At 38.0% G+C, this 20,236-nt stretch overlaps 1 protein-coding gene and 1 pseudogene across 2 annotated transcripts in view; one reads left to right on the forward strand and one right to left on the reverse strand.

Moving 5' to 3' along the window:
- The window catches only part of ZDHHC17 (zDHHC palmitoyltransferase 17), a gene marked incomplete at its 5' end in the record, with an annotated part of 106,459 nt that overhangs the window by 8,522 nt on the left and 77,701 nt on the right, over nucleotides 1-20,236 (forward strand). The gene's annotated exons all lie outside the window — the stretch shown is intronic.
- On the reverse strand, nucleotides 19,154-19,514 carry LOC309830129 (small ribosomal subunit protein uS10-like; annotated as a pseudogene). Its single transcript has one exon. The product of its transcript is annotated as a small ribosomal subunit protein uS10-like (transcript).

Raw genomic sequence — 20,236 nt, forward strand, 5'->3', positions numbered from 1 at the left:
AAATTGTAGACATTATTTTCTAAGGAAATTTTGCTTTCTGATAGAACACTTGATATAAATATCCAGATCTTACAGCTGTTTATGTAAGAAGTTAATTAACTTGATTTCATAAGTTCCCATTATTTATACTTGTTTTTTCCTTATTTGTCTCGTTTTTCCTGTGGGTAATTGTATGTTACTAAGTCCAAAAAAAGGCCACACTTGGGGAAAAAAATTGACAAACTAGAATCTAGCAGACCAAATAAAAACTTAAACTTTCTGAAATATCCTAACATGTGATTTATTTTGTATTGTTGGATAGTATATGAATTTTCAAGGTATCAGAAATTTAAATTCCAGCATGGGCTTTTGGCTTTTAAAAGAAAGCAGCACGGAATTATTGTCAAAAAAAATTTAAATAGTACAGAAGGCTATGTAGTAGAAGGTAAAAGCATATATAAATGTATATTTCATATACACGCTTATATACATTTATTTCCTTGTTTTTGTCACATAAATGGTATCATACAATGTTATACAATTTACATTTTTTCTGAATACACTTTGGCCATAGTTTCATCTTAGCGTATGATGATCTTTCCCGTTCTTTGTAATGTCTAGACCTGCCTTGTCCAATATGGTAGCCACCAATGACATGTGGCTATTTAAATTTAAATTGATTAAAATGAATAAAATAAAAAATTGAGTTTTCAGTCATATTAGTCACATTTTAAGTGTTTATTAGCCATGTGTGGCTAGTGACTACTGTTTTAGACAGCACAGAAATATAGAGTATATCAGTAATTGCAGAAAGTTATGGGATAACACTGGTCTGGACAGTTTTTAAAAAATTTATGTCTTTTAAAAGTATTTTTTACTACATAACTATTTTTATTGAGACATATTGTGTTTATAAGTTGCACATATTTTAAATGTTTAAGTTGATGACTTTCTTAGAATTAAAATCTTTTATATGGAGATAATTGTAGATTCTCATGTAGTTGTAAGAAAAAATGCAGAGAGATCCTGTGTACCCTTTACCCATATTTTCCCAATGGTAACACCTTGCAAAATTATAATACCACATCCAGGAGATTGATATTGAATCAGTGAAGTTACAGAATATTTCTATCACCACAGAGATCTTTCATATTGCCTTTGTATACCCATACCAATCTATTCTCCCATTTCTATAATTTTGTAATTTTAAGAATGTTATTTAACTGGAATCATGTTGAGTGTATCCCTGTGGGACTGGCTTTTTTTCATTCAGCATAATACTTTGGAGATTCATCCAGGTGTTAGCATGTATCAGTAGTTCATTCCTTATTATTACTAGGTAGTACGTTGGATGTACCACAGTTTATTTAACTATTTACCCATTGATGGACATCTGTGTTGTTTCCGATTCTTGGTTATTATAAATAAAGCTGCTTTAAATATTTGTGTAAAGGTCTTTGTGTAAACATAAGTTTTCGTTTCTGTAGGATAAATGCCCAGGAGTGCAGTTAGTGGGTCATATGATAGTTGTGTGTTAATATTTTTAAGAAACTATCAAGCTGTTTTCTGGAGTGGCTGTACATTTTACTTTACAACCAGCTGTATATGAGTAATCTGATCTCTCTGCATCTCCTTAGCCCATTTTAATAGGTATGTGATGATAAGTCATTGTGTTATTAATTTACATTTCCCTAATGGCTAATGATGCTGACTTTGTTTTCATGTGTTTATTTGCCATCTATATATCCTCCTGGGTTAAATGTCTCTTTGTGTCTGTATTAGTTTGCCAGGGCTGCCATAACAAAAGACCACATATGGAGTGGCGTAAATAATGGAAATTTATTTTCTCACAGTTCTGGAGGCTAGGAATCCAAGAACAACGTGATGGCAGGTTTGGTTTCTTCTGAGGTCTTACTCTGCTTAACAGATGGCAGCCCTCTTGCTGTGTCCTCAACATGGTTTTTCCATTGTGTATATGCATCTCTAGTGTCTGTGTGTCCAAATTTTCTCTTCCTCTAAGGACACCAGTCACACTGGATTAGGGCCCACCCGGATGACTTCATTTTAACTTGATTCCCTCTGTAAAGGGCCTAGCTCCAAATACGTTCACATTCTGAGGTACTAGAAGTTAGGGCTTCAACAGATGGATTTGGGGGGACACAATTCAGCCCATAACAGTATCTTTTGCCAACTTTAAAAAAATGGATTGTTAATTTTACTGTTGAGTTTTGAGAAGTTTCTGTTTTCATTTTTGTTTTTAATACCCTAGACACTAGGCTTTTGTTGTGGTTTGCAAATATTTTCTCCCAGTCTGTAGCTTGTCTGTTCATCCTCATAACGGGGTCTTTCTCAGAGCATAAATTTAAATTTTGATGAATTTCAGTTTATAAATTTTTTCTTTTATGGATTGTGCTTTTTATGTCAAGTTTAAGATCTCTTTGCCTAGCTATAGATTCAAGAGTTTTTTTGCCTTTTTCTTTTTTAAACAGTTTATGGTTTTACATGTAACATTTAAGTTTAAGTTCAGGATCAATTTTGAATTACTTTTTGTATAAATTGTGAGAATTAGGTTGAACTTCATTTTTTCTCCCCCTTTAAATGTCCAACTGCTCCAGCACTATTTGTTGAAAAGCTTATCGTTCCTCCATTGAATTGCTTTTACATGTTGTCAAAATCAGGTGAGCATATTTGTATGTTTTTATTTCTGGGTTCTATCTTCTGTTTCATTGATCTGTGTGTCTATCTCTCAGCCAGTACGACACAATCTTGATTGTTGGAGCTATATAATAGGTCTTGAAATTGAGTAGACTCCTTCCTACAATTCTTTTTTTTTTTTTAATTATTTTGCCTGTTTTAGTTGCTTTTGCATATAAATTTTATTTATTTTTAGTGTTTATTTAAAATAATATTTTTATTGGAGTATAACTGCTTTACAATGTTGTGTTAGTTTTTGCTGTACAATAAAGTGAATCAGCTGTATGTATACCTATATCCCCTCCCTCTTGGACCTCCCTCCCACCCCCCACCCCACCCATCTAGGTCGTCAGAGAGCACCGAGGTGAGCTTCCTGTGCTTTATAGCATGTTCCCACTAGCTATCTATTTTACACATGGTAGTGTATATATGCAGTCCTAATCTCCCAATTCGTCCCACACTCCCTTTCCTCCCCGTGTCCACATGTCCGTTCTATACCTCTGTGTCTCTATTCCTGCCCTGCAAATAGGTTCATCTGTACCATTTTTCTAGACTCCACATATATATGTTAATATATGATACTTATTTTTCTCTTTCTGGCTTACTTCACTCTGTATGATAAACTCTAGGTCCATCCACATCTCTACAAATGACCCAATTTCATTTCTTTTTATGGCTGAGTAATATTCCATTGTATATATGTACCACATCTTCTTTATCCATTCATCTGTCATTGGATATTTAGGTTGTTTTCATGTCCTGGCTATTGTAAATAGTGCTGCAATGAACATTGGAGTACATATGTCCTTTTGAGTTATGGTTTTCTCAGGGTATATGCCCAGTAGTGGGATTGCTGGGTCATATGGTAGTTCTATTTTTAGTTTTTTAAGGAACCTCCATACTGTTCTCCATAGTGGCTGTATCAATTTACATTCCCATCAACAGTACAAGAGGGTTCTCTTTTCTTCACATCCTCACCAGCGTTTATTGTTTGTAGATCTTTTGATGATGGCCCTTCTGACTGGTGTGAGGTGATACCTCATGGTAGTTTTCATTTCCATTTCTCTAATAATTAGTGATGTTGAGCATCCATTTATATGCCCCTTGGCCATTTGTCTGTCCTCCTTGGAGAGATGTCTGTTTAGGTCTTCCACCCATTTTGTTTTAAAATAAATTTATTTATTTTATTAATTTATTTTTGGCTGCATTGCGTCTTTGTTGCTGTGCACGGGCTTTCTCTAGTTACGGTGAGTGGGGGCTACTCTTTGTTGCAGTGTGCGGGCTTCTCATTGCGGTGGCTTCTCTTGTGGAGCTCGGGCTCTAGGAGCACAGGCTTCACTAGTTGTGGCACACAGGCTCAGTAGTTGTGGCTTGCAGGCTCTACAGTGCAGGCTCAGTAGTTGTGGTGCATGGGCTTAGTTGCTCTGCAGCATGTGGGATCTTCCCAGACCAGAGCTTGAACCTGTGTCCCCTGCATTGGCAGGCAGATTCTTAACCACTGTGCCACCAGGGAAGCCCTGCCCATTTTTTGATTGGGTTGTTTTTTCTGACATTGAGCTCCATGAGCTGTTTGTATATTTTGGAGATTAATCCTTTGTCTGTTGCTTCGTTTGCAAATATTTTCTCCCATTCTGAGGGTTGTCTTTTCATCTTGTTTATGGTTTCCTTTGCTGTGCAAAAGCTTTTAAGTTTCATTGGGTTTCATTTGTTTATTTTTGTTTTTATTTTCATTACTGTAGGAGGTGGGTCAAAAAGATCTTGCTGTGGTCTATGTCAAAGAGTGTTTTTCCTATGTTTTCCTCTAAGAGTTTTATAGTATCCATTCTTACATTTAGGTCTTTAATCCATTTTGAGTTTATTTTTGTGTATGGTGTTAGGGAGTGTTCTAATTTCATTCTTTTACATGTAGCTGTCTAGTGTTCCCAGCACCACTTATTGAAGAGGCTGTCTTTTCTCCATTTTATGTTCTTGCCTCCTTTGTCATAAATTAGGTGACCATATGTACATGGGTTTACCTCTGGGCTTTCTGTCCTGTACCATTGATCTATATTGCTGTTGTTGTGCCAGTACCATACTGTCTTGATTATTGTAGCTTTGTAGTATAGTTTGAAGTCAGGGAGCCTGATTCCTCCAGCTCCATTTTTCTTTCTCAAGATTGCTTTGGCTATTCAGGGTCCTTTGTGTTTCCATACAAATTGTAAAATTTTTTGTTCTTCTTCTGTGAAGAATGCAATTGTCAATTTGATAGGGATTGCATTGACTCTGTAGATTGCTTAGGATAGTATAGTCATTTTCACAGTATTGATTCTTCCATTCCAAGAACATGGTATATCTTTCCATCTCTTTGTGTCATCTTTGACTTCTTTCATCAGGGTTTTATAGTTTTCGGAGTACAGGTCTTTTGCCTCCTTACGTAGGCTTATTCTAGGTATTTTACTCTTTTTGTTGCAGTGGTAAAGGGGATTGTTTCCCTAATTTCTCTTTCTGATCTTTCGTTGTTAGTGTATAGGAATGTAAGAGATTTCTGTGCATTAATTTTGTATCCTGTAACTTTACCAGATTCATTGATTAGCTCTAGTAGTTTTCTGGTGGCATCTTTAGGATATTGTGTGTATAGTATCATTTCATCTGCAAACAGTGACAGATTTACTTCTTCTTTTCCAATTTGTATTCCTTTTATTTTTTTCTTCTCTGATTGCCATGGCTAGGACTTCCAAACTATGTTGAATAAGAGTGACGAGAGTGGACATCCTTGTCTTGTTCCTGATCTTAGAGGAAATGCTTTCAGTTTTTTCACCATTGAGAATGATGTTTGCTGTGGGTTTGTCATGTATGGCCTTTATTATGTTGAGGTAGGTTCCCTCTATGCCCACTTTCTGGAGAGTTTTTATCATAAATGGGTGTTGAATTTGTCAGAAGCTTTTTCTGCATCTATTGAGATGATCATATGGTTTTTATTCTTCAATTTGGTAATGTGGTGTATCACATTAATTGATTTGTGTATACTGAAGAATCCATCCATTCCTGGGACAAATCCCACTTGATCATGGTGTATAATCTTTTCAATGTGTTGTTGGATTCTGTTTGCTTGTATTTTGTTGAGGAATTTTGGGTCTATGTTCATCATTGATATCAGTCTTTAATTTTCTTTTTTTTTTAAATCTTTTTTGGAGTATAATTGCTTTACAATGGTGTGTTAGTTTCTGCTTTATAACAAAGTGAATCAGTTATACATATGTTCCCATATCTCTTCCCTCTTGCATCTCCTTCCCTCCCACCCTCCCTATCCCACCCCTCTAGGTGGTCACAAACCACCTAGCTGATCTCCCTGTGCTATGTGGCTACTTCCCACTAGCTATCTATTTTATGTTTGGTAGTGTATATATGTCCATGCCACTCTTTCACTTTGTCACAGCTTACCCTTCCCCCTCCCCATATCCTCAAGTCCATGCTCTAGTAGGTCTGTATCTTTTTTTTTTTTTTTTTAGGTCTGTATCTTTATTCCTGTCTTAACCCTAGGTTCTTCATGACCTTTTTTTTTTCTTAGATTCCATATGTATGTGTTAGCATACGGTATTTGTTTTTCTCTTTCTGACTTACTTCACTCTGTATGACAGACCCCAGGTCCATCCACCTCACTACAAATAACTCAATTTCCTTTCTTTTTCTGGCTGAGTAATATTCCGTTGTATATATGTGCCACATCTTCTTTATCCATTCATCCGATGATGGGCACTTAGGTTGTTTCCATCTTCGGGCTATTGTAAATAGAGCTGCAATGAACATTTTGGTACATGACTCTTTTTGAATTATGGTTTTCTCAGGGTATATGCCCAGTAGTGGGATTGCTGGGTTGTATGGTAGTTCTATTTGTAGTTTTTTAAGGAACCTCCATACTGTTCTTCATAGTTGCTGTATCAATTTACATTCCCACCAACAGTGCAAGAGTGTTCCCTTTTCTCCACACCCTCTCCAACATTTATTGTTTCTAGATTTTTTGATGATGGCCATTCTGACCGGTGTGAGATGATATCTCATTGTAGTTTTGATTTGCATTTCTCTAATGATTAATGATGTTGAGCATTCTTTCATTTGTTTGTTGGCAATCTGTATATCTTCTTTGGAGAAATGTCTATTTAGGTCTTCAGCCCATTTTTGGATTGGGTTGTTTGTTTTTTTGTTATTGAGCTGCATGAGCTGCTTGTAAATTTTGGAGATTAATCCTTTGTCAGTTGCTTCATTTGCAAATATTTTCTCCCATTCTGAGGGTTGTCTCGTGGTCTTTTTTTTTTTTAACATCTTTATTGGGGTATAATTGCTTCACAATGGTGTGTTAGTTTCTGCTTTATAACAAAGTGAATCAGTTATACATATACATATGTTCCCATATCTCTTCCCTCTTGGGTCTCCCTCCCTCCCACCCTCCCTATCCCACCCCTCCAGGTGGTCACAAAGCACAGAGCGATCTCCTTGTGCTATGCGGCTGCTTCCCATTAGCTATCTACCTTACATTTGGTCCTCTTTCTCGCTTTGTCACAGCTCACCCTTCCCCCTCCCCATATCCTCAAGTCCGTTCTCTAGTAGGTCTGTGTCTTTATTCCTGTCTTACCCCTAGGTTCTTCATGAGTTTTTTTTTTTCTTAAATTCCATATATATGTGTTAGCATATGGTATTTTTCTTCCTCTTTCTGACTTACTTTACTCTGTATGACAGACTCTAGGTCTATCCACCTCATTACAAATAGCTCAATTTCGTTTCTTTTTATGGCTGAGTAATATTCCATTGTATATATGTGCCACATCTTCTTTATCCATTCATCTGATGATGGGCACTTAGGTTGTTTCCATCTCCGGGCTATTGTAAATAGAGCTGCAATGAACATTTTGGTACATGACTCTTTTTGAATTATGGTTTTCTCAGGGTGCATGCCCAGTATTGGGATTGCTGGTTCATATGGTAGTCCTATTTGTAGTTTTTTAAGGAACCTCCATACTGTTCTCCATAGTGGCTGTACCAATTCACATTCCCACCAACAGTGCAAGAGTGTTCCCTTTTCTCCACACCTTCTCCAGCGTTTATTGTTTCTAGATTTTTTGATGATGCCCATTCTGACTGGTGTGAGATGATATCTCATTGTAGTTTTGATTTGCATTTCTCTAATAATTAATGATGTTGAGCATTCTTTCATGTGTTTGTTGGCAGTCTGTATATCTTCTTTGGAGAAATGTCTATTTAGGTCTTCTGCCCATTTTTGGATTGAGTTGTTTGTTTTTTTGTTACTGAGCTGCATGAGCTGCTTGTAAATTTTGGAAATTAATCCTTTGTCAGTTGCTTCATTTGCAAATATTTTCTCCCATTCTGACAGTTGTCTTTTGGTCTTGTTTATGGTTTCCTTTGCTGTGAAAAAGCTTTGAAGTTTCATTAGTTCCCATTTGTTTATTTTTGTTTTTATTTCCATTTCTCTAGGAGGTGGGTCCAAAAGGATCTTGCTGTGATTTACGTCATAGAGTGTTCTGCTTATGTTTTCCTCTAAGAGTTTGATAGTGTCTGTCCTTACATTTAGGTCTTTAATCCATTTTGAACTTATTTTTATGTATGGTGTTAGGGAGTGTTCATGTACCTGTCGACTTATTGAAGAGGCTGTCTTTTTTCCACTGTATATTCCTGCCTCCTTTATCAAAGATAAGGGGACCATACGCGCATGGGTTTATATCTGGGCTTTCTGTCGTGTTCCATTGATCTATATATCTGTTTTTGTGCCAGTACCATACTGTCTTGATTACTGTAGCTTTGTAGTAGAGTCTGAAGTCAGGGAGCCAGATTCCTCCAGCTCCATTTTTCGTTCTCAAAATTACTTTGGTTATTCGGGGTCTTTTGTGTTTCCATACAAATTGTGAAATTTTTTGTTCTTGTTCTGTGAAAAATGCCAGTGGTAGTTTGATAGGGATTGCATTGAATCTGTAGATTGCTTTGGGTAGTAGAGTCATTTTCACAATGTTGATTCTTCCAATCCAAGAACATGGTATATCTCTCCATCTATTTGTATCATCATTCATTTCTTTCATCAGTGTCATAATTTTCTGCATACTGGTCTCTTGTCTCCTTAGGTAGGTTTATTCCTAGATACTTTATTCTTCTTGTTGCAATGGTAAATGGGAGTGTTTTCTTAATTTGTCTTTCAGAATTTTCATCACTAGTGTGTAAGAATGCCAGAGATTTCTGTGCATTAATTTTGTATCCTGCTACTTTACCAAATTCATGGATTAGCTCTAGTAGTTTTCTGGTAGCATCTTTAGGATTCTCTATGTATAGTATCATGTCATCTGCACACAGTGACAGTTTTACTTCTTTTCCGATTTGGATTCCTGTTATTTCTTTTTCTTCTCTGATTGCTGTGGCTAAAACTTGCAAAACTGTGTTGAATAAGAGTGGTGAGAGTGGAGAACCTTGTCTTGTTCCTGATCTTAGTGGGAATGGTTTCAGTTTTTCACCATTGAGGACGATGTTGGCTGTGGGTTTGTCATATATGGCCTATATTATGTTGCGGAAAGTTCCCTCTATGCCTACTTTCTGCAGGGTTTTTATCATAATGGGTGTTGAATTTTGTCGAAAGCTTTTTCTGCATCTATTGAGATGATCATATGGTTTTTCTCCTTCAGTTTGTTAGCATAGTATATCACTTTGATTTATTTGCGTATATTGAAGAATCCTTGCATTCCTGGAATAAACCCCACTTGATCATGGTGTATGAGCCTTTTAGTGTGCTGTTGGATTCTGTTTGCTAGTATTTGATTGAGGATTTTTGCATTTATATTCATCAGTGATACTGGCCTGTAGTTTTCTTTCTTTGTGACTTCTTTTTCTGGTTTTGGTATTAGGGTGATGGTGGCCTCGTAGAATGAGTTTGGGAGTGTTCCTCCCTCTGCTATATTTTGGAAGAGTTTGAGAAGGATAGGTGTTAGCTCTTCTCTAAGTGTTTGATAGAATTCGCCTGTGAAGCCATGTGGTCCTGGGTTTTTGTTTGTTGGAAGATTTTTAATCACAGTTTCATTTTCAGTGCTTGTGATTGGTCTGTTCATATTTTCTATTTCTTCCTGGTTCAATCTTGGCAGGTTGTGCATTTCTAAGAATTTGTTGATTTCTTCCAGGTTGTCCATTTTATTGGCATAGGGTTGCTTGTAGTAATCTCTCATGATCCTTTGTATTTCTGCAGTGTCAGTTGTTACTTCTCCTTTTTCATTTCTAATTCTATTGATTTGAGTCTTCTCCCTTTTTTTCTTGATGAGTCTGGCTAATGGTTTATCAATTTTGTTTATCTTCTCAAAGAACCAGCTTTTAGTTTTATTGATCTTTGCTATCGTTTCCTTCATTTCTTTTTCACTTATTTCTATTCTGATCTGTATGATATGTTTCCTTCTGCTAACTTTGGGGTTTTTTTGTTCTTCTTTCTCTAATTGCTTTCGGTGCAAGGTTAGGTTGTTTATTTGAGATGTTTCTTGTTTCTTAAGGTAGGATTGTATTCCTATAAACTTCCCTCTTAGAACTGCTTTTGCTGCATCCTATAGGTTTTGGGTCGTCGTGTCTCATTTGTTATTTGTTTCTAGGTATTTTTTGATTTCCTCTTTGATTTCTTCAGTGATCACTTCATTATTAAGTAGTGTATTGTTTAGCCTCCATGTGTTTGCATTTTTTACAGATCTTTTCCTGTAATTGATATCTAGTCTCATAGTGTTGTGGTCGGAAAAGATACTTGATACAATTTCAATTTTCTTAAATTTACCGAGGCAAGATTTGTGACCCAAGATATGATCTATCCTGGAGAATGTTCCATGAGCACTTGAGAAAAATGTGTATTCTGTTGTTTTTGGATGGAATATCCTATAAATATCAATTAAGTTTATCTTGTTTAATGTATTATTTAAAGCTTGTGTTTCCTTATTTATTTTCATTTTGGATGATTTGTCCATTGGTGAAAGTGAGGTGTTAAAGTCCCGTACTATGATCGTGTTACTGTCGAGTTCCCCTTTTATGGCTGTTAGCATTTGCCTTATGTATTGAGGTGCTCTTATGTTGAGTGCATAAATATTTACAGTTGTTATATCTTCTTCTTGGATCAATCTCTTGATCATTACGTAGTGTCCTTCTTTGTCTCTTGTAATCGTCTCTATTTTAAAGTCTGTTTTGTCTGATATGAGAATTGCTACTCCAGCTTTCTTTTGATTTTCATTTGCATGGAATATCTTTTTCCATCCCCTCACTTTCAGTCTGTATGTGTCCCTAGGTCTGAAGTGGGTCTCTTGTAGACAGCATATGGATCTTGTTTTTGTATACATTCAGCCAGTCTGTGTCTTTTGGGGGGAGCATTTAATCCATTTACATTTAAGGTAATTATCGATATGTATGTTCCTATTCCCATTTTCTTAATTGTTTGGGGTTTGTTATTGTAGGTCTTTTCCTTCTCTTGTGTTTCTTGCCTAGAGAAGTTCCTTTAGCATTTATTGTAAAGCTGGTTTGGTGGTGCTGAACTCCCAGCTTTTCCTTGTTTGTAAAGGTTTTAATTTCTCCATCAAATCTGAATGAGATCCCTGCTGGGTAGAGTAATCTTGGTTGTAGGTTTTTCTCCTTCATCACTTTAAATATGTCCTGACACTGCCTTCTGGCTTGCAGTGTTTCTGCTGAAAGATCAGCTGTTAACCTTATGGGGATTCCCTTGTGTGTTATTTGTTTGTTTTCCCTTGCTGCTTTTAATATGTTTTCTTTGTATTTAATTTTTGATAGTTTGATTAATATGTGTCTTGGCATGTTTCTCCTTGGATTTATCCTGTATGGGACTCTTATGCTTCCTGGACTTTATTAACTATTTCCTTTCTCATATTAGGGAAGTTTTCAACTATAATCTCTTCAAATATTTTCTCAGTCCCTTTCTTTTTCTCTTCTTCTTCTGGGACCCCTATAATTCGAATGTTGGTGCGTTTAATGTTGTCCCAGAGGTCTCTGAGACTGTCCTTAGTTCTTTTCATTCTTTTTTCTTTATTCTGCTGTTCAGTAATTATTTCCACTATTTTATCTTCCAGGTCACTTATCCGTTCTTCTGCCTCAGTTATTCTGCTATTGATCCCTTCTAGAGTATTTTTAATTTCATTTATTGTGTTGTTCATCATTGCTTCTTTCCTCTTTAGTTCTTCTAGGTCCTTGTTAAATGTTTCTTGCATTTTCTCTATTCTATTTCCAAGATTTTGGATCATCTTTACTATCATTATTCTGAATTCTCTTTCAGGTAGACTGTCTGTTTCCTCTTCATTTGTTAGGTCTGGTGGGTTTTAACTTGCTCCTTTATCTGCTGTGTGTTTTTCTGTCTTTTCATTTTGCTTATCTTACTGTGTTTGGGGTCTCCTTTTTGCAGGCTGCAGTTCGTAGTTCCCGTTGTTTTTGGTGTCTGTCCCCAGTGGCTAAGGTTGGTTCAGTGGGTTGTGTAGGCTTCCTGGTGGGGACTAGTGCCTGTGTTCTGGTGAATGAGGCTGGATCTTGTCTTTCTGGTGGGCAGGTGTACGTCTGATGGTGTGTTTTGGGGTGTCTGTGGCCTTATTATCATTTAGGCAGCCTCTCTGCTAATGGATGGGGCTGTGTACCTTTCTTGCTAGTTGTTTGGTATAGGGTATCTAGCACTGTAGCTTGCTGGTTGTTGAGTGAAGCTGGGTCTTGGTGTTGAGATGGAGATCTCTGGGAGATTTTTGCCGTTTGATATTACGTGGAGCTGGGGCGTCTCTTGTGGACCAGTGTCCTGAAGTTGGCTCTCACCTTAGTTGCACAGCCCTGACTCCTGGCTGGAAGACCAGGAGACTGTCCTCCACATGGCTCAGAATAAAAGAGAGAAAAAATATAAAGAAAGAAAGAGAGAGAGGGGTGGGGGGAGGCAGGTAGGGAGGGAGGGAAGGAAAGGAAGGAAGGAAGGAAGAAGGAAAAAAGGAAAGAAAGAAAAAGGATAAAAATAAAATAAAGTTATTAAAATAAAAAATAATTATTAAGAAAAAAATTTTAAAAAGTTAAAAAACAAAAAAAAAAAAACGGATGAACAGAACCCTAGGACAAATGGTGAAAGCAAAGCTATACAGACAAGATCTCACACAGAAGCATACACATACACACTCACAAAAAGAGGAAAAGGGGAAAAAATAATCTATCTTGCTACCAAAGTCCACCTCCTTAACTTGGGATGATTTGTTGTCCATTCAGGTATTCCACAGATGCAGGGTACCTCAAGTTGATTGTGGAGCTTTAATCCGCTGGTCCTGAGGCTGCTGGGAGAGATTTCCCTTTCTCTTCTTTGTTCCCACAGCTCCCGGGGCTCAGCTTTGGATTTGGCCCCGCCTCTGCGTGTAGGTCGCCTGAGGGTGTCTGTTCTTCACTCAGACAGGACAGGGTTAAAGGAGCCGCTGATTCGGGGGCTCTGGCTCACTCAGGCCGGGGGGAGGGAGGGGCACGGAGTGCGGGGCGAGCCTGCGGCTGCAGAGGCCAGCGTGACATTGCACCAGCCTGAGGTGCGCCGTGCATTTTCCCGGGGAAGTTTTCCCTGGATCACGGGACCCTGGCAGTGGCGGGCTGCACAGGCTCCGGGGAGGGGACGTGGGGATAGTGACCTGTGCTCGCACACAGGCTTCTTGGTGGCGGCAGCAGCAGCCTTAGCGTCTCATGCCCGTCTCTAGGGTCAGCACTGATAGCCGCGGCTCGAGCTGGTCTCTGGAGCTCCTTTAAGCAGTGCTCTTAATCCCCTCTCCTCTCACACCAGGAAACAAAGCGGCAAGAAAAAGTCTCTTGTCTCTTCGGCATCTCCAGACGTTTCCCGACTTCCTCCCGGCTAGCCAGCAGTGGTGCACTAACCCCTTAAGGCTGTGTTTACGCGGCCAACTCCAGTCCTCTCCCTGGGATCTAAACTCCAAAGCCCGAGCCTCAGCTCCCAGCCCCCGCCCGTCCCCTGTAATTTTCTTTTTTTGTGATATCTTTGTCTGGTTTTGGTATCAGGGTGATGGTGGCCTCGAAGAACGAATTCGGGAGTGTTTCTCCCTCTGTAATTTTTTGGAAGAGTTTGAGGAGGATAGTGTTAGCTCTTCTCTAAATGTTTGATAGAATTTGCCTGTGAAGCCATCTGGTTCTGGACTTTTGTTTGTTGGAAGATTTTTAATTACAGTTTCAATTTCATTCCTTGTGACAGGTCTGTTTATATATTCTAATTCTTGGAAAATTGTACCTTTCCAAGAATTTGCACATTTCTTCGAGGTTGTCCATTTTATTGGCATATAGTTGCTTGTAGTAGTCTCTTATAATCCGTTGTATCTCTGTGGTGTCAGTTGTGATCTCTCCTTTTTCATTTCTAATTTTACTGATTTGCGTCCTCTCCCTTTTTTTCTTGTTAATTCTAGCTAAGGGTTTATCGATTTTGTTTATCTTCTCAAAGAACTAACTTTTACTTTTATTGATCTTTGCTATTGTTTTCTTCGTTTCTATTTCACTTACTTCTGCTCTGATCTTTATGATTTCTTTCCTACTACTGACTTTGGGTTTTCTTTGTTCTTCTTTCTCTGTTTGCTTTAGGTGTAAGATTAGATTGTTAATTTGAGATTTTTCTTGTTTCTTGAGGTGGGATCGAATTGCTATAAACTTCCCTCTTAAAACTGCTTCTGCTGCATCCCATAGGTTGTGGGTCATTTTGTATTTTTGTCATTTTTCTGTGTGTTTTTTGATTTCTTCAGTGATCTCTTGATTATTTAGTAGCACCCTGTTTAGCCTCCATGTATTTGTGTTTTTTACAGTTTTTTCCCCCTGTAATTGATTTCTAATCTCATAGCGATTATAATCTCAGAAAAGATGCTTGATATGATTTCAGTCTTCTTGAATTTTCCGAGGCTTGATTTGTGACCCAAGATGTGATCTATCCTGGAGAGTGTTCTGTGTGGACTTGAGAAGGAAGTGTATTCTGCTACTTTCAGATGGAATGTCCTATAAATATCAATTAAATATATCTGGTCCATTGTGTCATTTAAATCTTGTGTTTCTTCATTTATTTTCTGTTTGGATGATCTGTCCATTGGTGTAAGTGGGGTGTTAAAGTCCCCCACTATTATTGTGTTAATGTCAATTTCCTCTTTTATGGTTGTTAGCATTTGCCTTATGTATTGAGGTGCTCCTGTGTTGGGTGCATAAATACTTAGAATTGTTATATCTTCTTGGATTGATCCCTTGATCATTATGTAGTTTAGAATAACCTTGTCTATATACAGAAAAAGTCTCGCTGGGATTTTGATAGGAATGGCATTAAACTCATCTGTCAATGTGGGGAGAATTGACATCTTAACCATTTTTATTCTTCTAATCCATAAATATGGTATGTCTGTCTATTTATTTAGATCTTCTTTGATTTCTTTCATCAGTGTTCTGTGTTTTTTAGCATAAAAATACTGTTTATGTTTGATTATGCTTAATTTCTGTCCTCTCATGCCCACTGAAGGCATCTCTCCAGCAGTTCTCTACTCACACTTCTACCTCATCAATTTTTGACTCTACCAGATCATTTCTACTATCAGTCATTTCTCCCATCCTGAAAAAAAAACCTCAAAACCCACACCATGTTTTCCTCGATTGCACTTCTCTTCTGCCTACTGCCCTATTTCTTTGCTCTTTGTATCAAAACTCCTCAAGAGATTTGCCTGTACTTGCTGTTCCCAGTTTCTTTCCTTCCATCTTTCCTTTAATCAGTTCTAGTCTGGCATGTGCTTCTACCTTGGCAAAGCAACACGAAATCTATATTGCTGTATCCAGTGGTTAACTTGTGGTCCTCATCCTTGTTGACTTTTCAGCAGCATTGATATAGTTGATCTACCTAAATTAACTTTTTTCAATTTGCTTCTGGGAAATGCAGGTCAAAACAAGATATAATTTAGTACCCACCAGATTCCTCCAAAATTAAGTCTGGTAAATCTAAGTATAGTGAAAAACTCATACATTGCTAGTGAGAGTATAAGTTGGTACTGCCACCTTGGAAAGTATTTTAATGACAGTAAAGTAGAAGATACTCAAAATCTCTTAATCCAGAAGTTCCAATACTAGGTGCTTACCCTAGAGGAACTTTTACAGATGAGACCTGTATAAGATTGTTCATTGCAGTATGATTTATAGTAGCAAAAAAGTCTCTTAGTAGGGGAATGTATGTGGTTTATTCATGTAATGGAATACTGTCTAATAATTTCATTAAATAAACAAGAACTACATGTTTCAGCACAGGTAAATCCCCAAAAACATAATGTTAAGTGAAAAATACTAAGTATTTTAAGATACAGTTTTGTATAATAGGATGTAAAGTGGGATTTTTTTCTTGTCACCTAAGCATTTTTCTTGGAGCTCAAAATTGAGGACAGTAGTTGACAAAGGAGCCCTGCAGTATAAGCAGAGGTGCTGAACCTGCTGGAAAGTGGCTGTGATTGTACTGGAACTCTATTACCTCTAGTCGGTACAAGATAAAGAGAGACTTAAGTGGGAGCAAAGGATTCTTGGAAGAGTTATCAACCCAAGAGGGAGTGCTGTAGTGTTTATATTGTCTTCCATGTGGGTTGCAAACAATTTCTCTGAAAGATTGGAGAACTTTTCAGGAGGAAAAATACTTCTCTGGCTGAATGTCTGCTGGGTTGTGGAAAATAGTTAGGCCTCCCTAGGATGCTGTCTGAGTGGAGTGTTAGAGAATTCTTGGAAAAGTGTGATTTGGGTCCCCTGGAATTACTGATGGCCCAGAGACTGGGGGCAGCTGCTGCTTTACTGGGGAGGTGTAAAGGTAAGTGATATATAAAATAGCCGTACAGTGGAAGAGCCAGGACACACAACTTCCTCTGTGTGTCCAGTGATGTTGAATTAAAGGTGTTTCCTTTGGGCCAACCAAACACTTTAGAGGCTAGACAGGCTACAGCCATCTTGAAAGAAACTTACCAAAGAGAATTGCCTGCTGGGCAGAAGCAACCTCAAAGTTATACCAGTGACATAGGAGCTGAGGACTTTTTAGAGGTAAGCTGAAGAATGTCTCTTCTGCGCCAGAGAATGTTACAGAGGCAGATTCTGTCAAAGAAAACCAGAGATGACAGTAGTTAAAATGGTAAAAATGGATTTCATCCAGGAACCATTGCAATAGGGGAAAGGAGCCCCTCAGTATACAACTGGGCTCAGTTCTGAGTACAGCAAGGACAATTGGAAATTTATAGCCAACAGGCAGAATGAGGTGGGGGTGATCAGTGGAGGGAAAATACTAAGAGGAGACATCAAGGATAGGGAGATTCTTGCTAAACCAACTTAACAGGATTCTTGCTGAGGGCAAGCCAGGGTGATCAGATAGCAAGGACAGGAAATTCTGTAAACTGACTTAGCAGGATTCTTGCTAAAGCTGGACTATGCAGTCCCAGTAAGGATGGGAGGCAAGGTCAAGGCCCATTTGAGAAGAATGATCAGAGGAGTCTGACTGCAGTTTGGTCAAGGAGAGAGTATTGCAGAATTCTCAAAATGCCCCACATGAGAGAGGCAACAGTAGATACTGCCAATGACTGAGGATGTTTGATAGCTGAGAGAAAACTACAAACAGCACCTAGCCTATGTAATATTAACTTTGCCTCTTTACTTCTCACTTTTCCACCTTTATTCCCATCTTCTGGTAAGCAGAATAATGGCTTCCCAAAAATATCAAATCTTAAACCCTGGAACTTGTCCTGTAAGTGTTACCTTATAAGGGAAAAAGAATCTTTACAGGGATGATTAAATTAAGGGTCTTGTGATGGGGGAGGTCACTCTGGATATCCAGGTGGACCCTAATTGCAATTACACGTATCCTTATAAGAGGGAGGCAGACAGAGATTTGAACACACATACAGAAGGAATAGCCCTTAAGAAGCAGACCAGGGAGATTTGAAGATGCTGGCCTCAAATATTGGACTGATGTCACCAGAAGCCAAGGTATGCCGGAAGCCACCAGAGCTAGAAGAGGCAAGGAATGGCTTCTCCCCTAGAGCCTCTTTAGAGAGCATGGCTCTGCTGACCCTTTGTGATATTGATGTTTGATTTTGATCTTCCGATCTCCAGAACTATAATGTAATAAATATGTGTCCTTTTAAGGCACTAATCTTGTAGAAATCTATTACAGGATCAATAGGGAACTAACACATATCCCATCACACAGTACTATAATAATTTGTTTGCGTAGTAGTGAGAATACAGATAACAGGACAGTTGACTCTACCTGAAGGAAACAAGGAAGACTATGGTGACTTTTGAAGTGTGAATTAAAGGATTAGTAAAAGTCTTTCAAACCTGAGATGGGGTGTGCCTTCTGAGTAGAATAGCTAACATGAGCAACATGGTACTGAGGTTTTTAAAGTACATGACTGTACTTGGAATGGCTGGTATAAATAAACATGTATGATGCTTGGAAGGAAATGATGAATATTAAAGCTGGAAAAAGTAAGGTGGGGCCAGACCATGCGATTTTGTATGACTGCTGAAATGTTCTTCATTTACTCTATATGCATGATTTTAAGGATTTTAAGCAGGGGAGTGATTGGAACAGCAGTGTAGGCAGACCTTTTAAGAGGATATTGTAGAGGCAAGACAGAAAAAGGTGGTCAAGTGGACATTTGTATCTAAATGCAATGTTATTCATTCTCTGGAATGGATTTGAATAAGGATGACTTAACAACTTTATAAATGATGGAGAAACAGTAAGGGCATTGCCTGTTTAAAATGGAAAAAAAATAAGGAAATAAGGATGTACTGTCATTATTTTTTTGTAAAATTGCATTTGATGTTTCTGCCAATGCCATGAAAGGAAAGACAACACTTATTTTCAGATTTGATTGTATTTTTAGACTATTCAAAGAGATCATAAAAAATTAGAGATTATAATTTTAACAATGTGGCTAGATACAAGGTAAATCTGGACATTAGTAGTACTCCCATATACTACTTATAACCAGCTCCAAAATGCAATGAAAATGATTTATATAGGTCCCCGTCTGCATACTACTTACTAGAATAACTCTCAGAGTTATAGTAGTCAGGATAAGCTAGGTCTTGCTGCAGTAGCAACCCTCTTAGTGGCATACGTGTCAGTGGTTTGCTACACATGCATTATGGCTGCTCTGGGACCCAGACTGATTGATTATCTGCTCGCTGGAACATTGCCAGTTTCCATGGCCGACGAGAAGTGAGAGTGAGGAATTGCATACTGGCTCTTAAAACCTATTCTCTGACAGCAACATGTCTCTTTTATTCATATTCTCTTGGTTAAAAGAAAAAAGTCAATCACTTGGACTTACTTAATTTTCCAGGGGCCAAGGACGTACAAAACTACCATGTGCTTGGGAAAAGAACTGGAACTATTTGATGGGTAGCACTAATGATTATGGTAGTATTTTTTTTTTTAACAACTGATTATCAATTTATTAAAAATGTTGATTTAAGCATCTGCACTGGTGACTTCAGCCTCGACTCCTGGCTCAATACTGATGGAAGTGATCTGCTTGACAATCTCAGAAGGACTGTGCAGGTCAATGAGTCCCTTGTGGATCCTCATCTGGAAAAAATCCCAAGTCTTAGAACCGTCACGACAAGGAGTTTTCCTTGTAGTTATTCTCAGAGTCTTGGTAGACATCTGAACTGGTCCTTTTCGCTTTGAGATTCTTTTCCTTCGCACCTCTGATCAGGTCAGCACATCCCTTCTCCAAAGACTTCACGTTGTGGCTGGTGAGGGTGATTCTAATGCGGTGAATCGCCACCTCGGGCTCCACTGGAGTCTTTCCGGTATCTTTAAAAGCCATGGATGGCTGTGGCACAGCTTCCTGACTGACTTGTTCCTTGGCGAGAGCGAACAGCGGTAAGTTAGGAGCAGGAGTGGGTGGCCCGAGGCTCCGCTGCAGCGGCGACCCTGTCTTCGTCCAAGTGCTATGGTAGTATTTAAATATAAAAGTCAGGACCAAGGAAAAAAATGTACGTGATTATAAAAGTATAATCCTTGAAATATATCAAAAGCATAGATAACAGCTCTAACAATGGAACAGAAGTGTTTAGATCAGTATGAAAAGGTTAGTATCTAATCTTCTCTAAACATAAAATAAGATTCAAATACATTAAACAAACAAATTTCAGGACCAAAATAGAATAAAATGGCCAAAGGATAGGAACAGGTAATTCTCAAAAGATGAAATAGAATAGGAAAATATATTTAAGGTTGAGAGTTCAAGTATTATCTACTCTATTTAAATTAAGGGATAATTTAAAAACAACACCTAGAGTCAGTGAGTTTATGGAGAAATGGTTAATCAGATATTGGTGGTGGGATTATAAATATAGTCCCTTTGCAAAAAACAATTTAGATATTGTATCAAGAACCATAAGAATATTCATACCCTTTAAGAATCTCTCTCTAGGAATTTACTCCAGTTAACACATTTTTGACCAGAAATGTATTAAGGCCACAGGCGTTAGTTTCTACAAAAATCCCCTGGTCAATAATGGGTTAAAAAGAAGAAATGTTAAATGA

This window comes from Grampus griseus, assembly GCF_964374135.1.
Source record: "Grampus griseus genome assembly, chromosome: 11".
In the NCBI taxonomy this organism is placed as follows: Eukaryota; Metazoa; Chordata; class Mammalia; order Artiodactyla; family Delphinidae; genus Grampus; species Grampus griseus.